A 5,422-nucleotide genomic window follows, 5' to 3' on the forward strand; every position below is an offset into this window, starting at 1 on the left:
CTTTTTAATTTAATTTTGATGGGGAAAAAAGAAAGAAAGAAAGAAAGAAAAAGAAAAGGCAGACAAAAAGCAGAGCTAGCTAGCATCCATTGTATTCTGTTATCTAGATGGCGGGCATTCAAATGGGATTCCTCACAGTTACAAGTAACTAAGGTAAAGAAACTTGGAATGCAAAATGCCTGAAATTTCTACAGCACTAAGGCTACAGAGAACAAATCCAGGCCTTACTTAACATGTGCTCCTTTTTACCATTCCAATACAGCAAATGCAGGAAAAGAGATGTCTATGGAAAACAAACAAACAAACAAAAACCAACAAAACGATGCTTTTATTTTGTAATTAATGTACTTCCAAATCTCATTCTAAGATCTGTCCTGTGGCTACAACTTTTACCTCCCTAGAAATGAGACAGTCCTTCAGGGACTGAAGCTTCTTGTCCTAAACAGAAAGGAGCCCATTAGGTATTTCCTAACACAGAGACAACATTTCGATGGGGTTGTTTTAATTCTGCCTAACTTTTAGAGGCTGCATCTTGAACGCGTTCACTCAACTCTGTTACAGCTTGAAGCAGGGGTCCTAGCTAGGTAAGTTTGAGTTCCTCTCCCCAGGCCATCACCTAGGTTTTTATATGTACTCTCCCAGAATCGCTTGTTTCAACTGATTGAACTCCCAACTACTATGTAAGGTTTCCTCTGTGAAACAAATTCAGTTCAATACATAAATCATGAGTCCAGAACACATTTTGATTGAATGCAATCATACTGTTTGGTCAACTGATTCAATCAGTGCACGAGCAACGTGCCTATTCGTTCATAGTTGAATCATTCCGAGGAAAGCTGTCCTATGTTATTGCATAAATGAGTCTTGCGTAAGCTAGCACCAGAGTATCAATAGTTCACATTAGTAAATTACATTCAATTTGTCTCTTCTGTTCACATGCTTGAGGAATTGATTGCAAACTCACTATTATGTAGAGAGGGTAGTAGAAGAGTATTCCTTGCTCTCATTTTCCAAATAGAGAAAGTGAGTCTAGAGCTGATGGGAGATTCACAGGATATCACAAGGCTAGAAGTGGATGACCCTGAAAGAACTTCTTGGGACTTCCCAATCAGGAACAAAAGATCCATTTAAACAGAAAACGGAACAAACTCTCAGAACAACAAGCCTTACAGACTTCTGTCTTGGGCCAACGGTGAAGTGCTTCCCTAGCATGCCTGAGTCCTTGGGTTCGATCCTCAGCACTGAAATAATGAAAACCAAGAAAGAAAAAACAGCTAAAATACTGCTTGTGCCAATGTTACTACAATGAGTGTTGTATGGCCAAAGACACCGATGCTACCTTGAAAGTGGAATTGAATCTACCCCCCTCAGATCACAGTTAAAATTCTTGTTAAAATATCCAAGCAAAATGAGCATCTTGAAGCTGCTGTTATCTCCCTGTGGCTGCTAAGTTTTTGCCAACTTTTTGGCAGGTGTGAAGGGATACTGTATATAAAGAATCTTCTAAATGAGACACAAACATGGACATCTAAGACACTGGATCCATAAACATGGAGTGGGTAGATTTTTTTATTATTATTATTATTTTGCACAAACTGTGTTGTTAACCCTAATGCCCTGGCCAGTTTCCAGAAAAAAGGATTACAATTTGCCTTGCTAAAAAACCGTTCCCTGCTGCTCTAATTAGATCTGAGCCCCTCCCCCACTTTCCAGTCTGTGGAGCTGCCCTGCCCGGCCAGCCAGCTGCCATCCCTCACTCTAGGAGGGGAGGATGTTTCTTCGAACACCAAGAGACAAAGCAAGAACAGAACAGCCAAATTTTAAAACAATACACAAACTTCAATGACTGAGAGTTAATATTTTAAAAATGAAATATAGGTGGAGAAGGAGCTTTTAAGATTATCTCCTTAAGCCGGATCACTGAGAGGCCACATCCACTGGAAACCAGAACACCAAACTAATTTAGTCAATGCTGATCCAAACACTTCACCCAATTCTGGAGGGGGAAGAAAGTCAAACCAACTGATTTGTTTTTTTTAAGATGTCTATTTATTTAATTTGTTATTTACTAGCCATAGGAAGAAAGAGCAACATCCTGCTAATTGTTTATTGTATGTTAGTAAATAATTTGAAATTGTCTTGTAACATCCTAACTTTGATCACTAAGCATTTATTTAACTGAACAAAACCATTGAAGTCAAGGACTTGAGAAAGCGGGGGTGGGGTGAGGGGGGAATGAAAGGGAAAGCCGCGTTCTCCACTTTGCAAGTGGATTTGTGAAGAAAGATGAAATATTCATCATGTGTTGCAGCGACGGTTTTATGGGCTTGTGTGCGAAGGCTATATCCCATATGGTGCTGCCAGGCTGCCGTCCTAGAGCCTTGCCATAAGGTGAGAGCTGGCTCCTCAGAGGCAGCGCCCATCTGCATTTGAGTGCCGCCACCCACAGATCAGATCTCCCTGTCTGGGTCTGGATGTAGCTCAAAAGCTGGTCATCCCTCCTGGAGCTCACCAACGACGCTTGTGGCCACTCTGTGAGGGCCTGCCACCCCACTATAAAGAGAAAGCCCATTTTCAGTGGTTTTCTCTATGCTTAAACATCTCTGGGTTCCTTTCATCCATAAGAATTTCATAATCCACATACTTCTCACTTATTCCTTTAGATCCATTTTTTCCCTTTCATTCTTTTTTTAAGTATTTTATTTTATTTTATTTTATTTTATTTTATTTTATGTGTATGAGGACTTTGTGTACATGTGTGTATGTGCATGCCTGGTGCCTTCAGAGATGAGAAGAGGTCATTGGATCCTGTGGAACTGGAGTTATAGATGGTTGTAAGCCATTCCATGGAACCATCTCCCAGACTCTCCCTTCATTCTTAGTTCACCATAAGGCTGATGGTGTAAGTCACTACAGGGAACCATCTCCCAGACTCTCCATTTGTTCTTAGATCACCATAAGGCTAGAATGTGAAAGTGGCCATCACACCCATTGAGAAAAGTATAAGGCTCTGATTTGCTTAAATCAATGGAGTTTAAATGCATTTTAAAGACACAAAAACACTCTGTGCTGATACCTTAGTACAGGAAGACTTTCATGAATGCCTCGTATTCAGGAAGCACTTATTAAGTGACAGAAGCTGGCCTAGTGTATGATGGTAGAGAAGAGCTGGGGTTATGGAAAACTGGCATCTTCAACTCGACACCTCTTTGATTTGTAAGTTATAGCAACTAATATAAAAATGTCAGAAGTTTTATCAAGGTCAAGCTAAACAAGTGTGGCCCCTGGCATGTGTGTGTGTGTCCTCAGAGGACTGTTTAGAATGTTGCACTCATAGTAAATTAGATCAATAAAAGGCCAAGCCACAGAGCAGTGTGAGCTGCTCAAGACAGCAGGTTGATTTTCCTGTCATCCAACACAAGCAGGAAGGATGTCCCCAAGCAGAAGTCCTCTGAGGGAGATCGATGAATCACATAAAGGACAAATTCAATTATGTGAGTCCACAGGCATCTAACACCATATAGGACCTTCCAGATGAGGTTTTTGTTATTGTTGTTGTTGCTTGTTTTCTTCCTGGAAGACTCTTGTAAAAGTATCTAATGAAAGTAGAATACATGAATGAGAATAATAGAATTGAAAAATAAATGAGAAATGCAGTTCAGAATAAAGACTAAAAGCCGAGAGGAAGGCCTGTGGTTGGTACACCGGGGTGGCTGTCAGAACTCATTCTCCAGCTCTTACACTCATCCAGTGCAGGCCTGAGGATGCATCACTCAGTGTTCCTTTCAGAAAACAATGTAGTTCATCTCTACCAGTCTAGTTAGAGGCGTAGAGTATGTCCGTAGTGGGCTCTTTCTTAAAATGAATTCAACTGTTGTAAAACCATTAGACAGAGCAGATAAACAGGGAGCTGACAGCCTGAAAGGGAAGCCTGCAGAGAAGAATGCTCTTTAGTATTGTAACTCCAAGCATATTTTAAAACCTGTGGACAAAATTATATCTGTCTTTTGTGTTACAAAACTTGATCAAATAGATAGCCATTAAATTCTAATTATTTTTACTCAAAATAACCGTTTCCCAAAACTTTATCATTAATAATGACAATAATTTGTTTTGTTTTGTTTTGTTTCTCAAGATAGGGTTTCTCTGTGTAGCTTTACGCCTTTCCTGGAACTCACGCTGTAGCCCAGGCTGGCCTCAAACTCACAAAGATTCACCTGCCTCTGCCTCCCGAGTGCTGGGATTAAAGGTGTGCGCCACCACCACCCGGCGACAATAATTTTTAAAATTCCCGTTGTGCGCTGAAAACAACATTCTTTCTAAATATTTTTGAGAAAACAACTATATCTACGTGCGTGTAGGCCAAATGTGTACAATTCCTTTGGAGGCCGGAAGAGGGCATGGACTGCCCTATAAGTGGAGTTACAGTCCATCCTGAGTGGCTCCATTTGGGTGCTGAGAACTGAGCTCAGGTCTTCTGGAAGATCAGAAAGAACTCTTAACAACTGAGCCATGTCCCCAGCCTGTGAAAACACCATTCTTTCTTCAAAGAGTGAATAAGCAGGATATTTGTTAAATACTACAAAGTGAAAAACCTCAGTTATAAACTTAGACTGAGGTGTACCCTGCATACATCATGAATGTATACAATGAACACAGTTCATCTGGTAATAAAATTAACTTTGCCTTATGGTCCCAGTGACAGTGGTCCACACTCTCAATATCATAATATTCTCAAATTGTTTCTGGAAATCCCTTCAGTTTAACTCCCAAGAGTCTGCATCTGGGAGTCAGTTCTCTCTGCCCAGTTCCCTCTCTGACTGTAGAACCCTGCTAATGTTGTAGTTCTAGGGTGTCTGTAAGGCACATTGGTTAGCTGGCTGCTTCTCTTCAGGAGACAAGGCTTTTGATGCTGCAAACCCTCCTCACTTCAGGAATCACGGCAGCCGCAGTTACTGTGGGAATAGGGAAAGACACCTCTGATTCCCCAGAACGGGCCACATCTGGACATTTCTGAAGCCTAGAATGACTCTTAAAAGTTTCCTCTGTAGTTCTCCATGCTTGATCTTCTACTAGAAGTCCTGCTGAGACGGCATAGCTCAACCTGCTAGTGTTTAAGTAATTAATGCTTTCGGGGTGGTTTATTTGCAAAATAATGGCTAACGTGTACTCAGTGTGTGAAATGAAAAGTGCATTTTGGAGATATTTTCTTCAGAATTGAGGGTCTATTGAGCCATGCAGGAAAAACAAAGAAATCCTAAATCTTAGTGGCTAAAAAGTGAAGATTAATTTCTTGGTCATTCGCTCTGTTCATGCTGGATGTCCGTCATGATTCTGTGGGGTGTGGACCAGTAGGGAGAAACAAATTGAGGGGCTCTTCTCTATAATAGCTAGAAGTAGACACATTGTAGTACATAGTGTT

Source organism: Peromyscus californicus, unplaced genomic scaffold (genome assembly GCF_007827085.1).
Source record: "Peromyscus californicus insignis strain IS unplaced genomic scaffold, ASM782708v3 Scaffold_7__1_contigs__length_154581171, whole genome shotgun sequence".
NCBI lineage: Eukaryota > Metazoa > Chordata > Mammalia > Rodentia > Cricetidae > Peromyscus > Peromyscus californicus.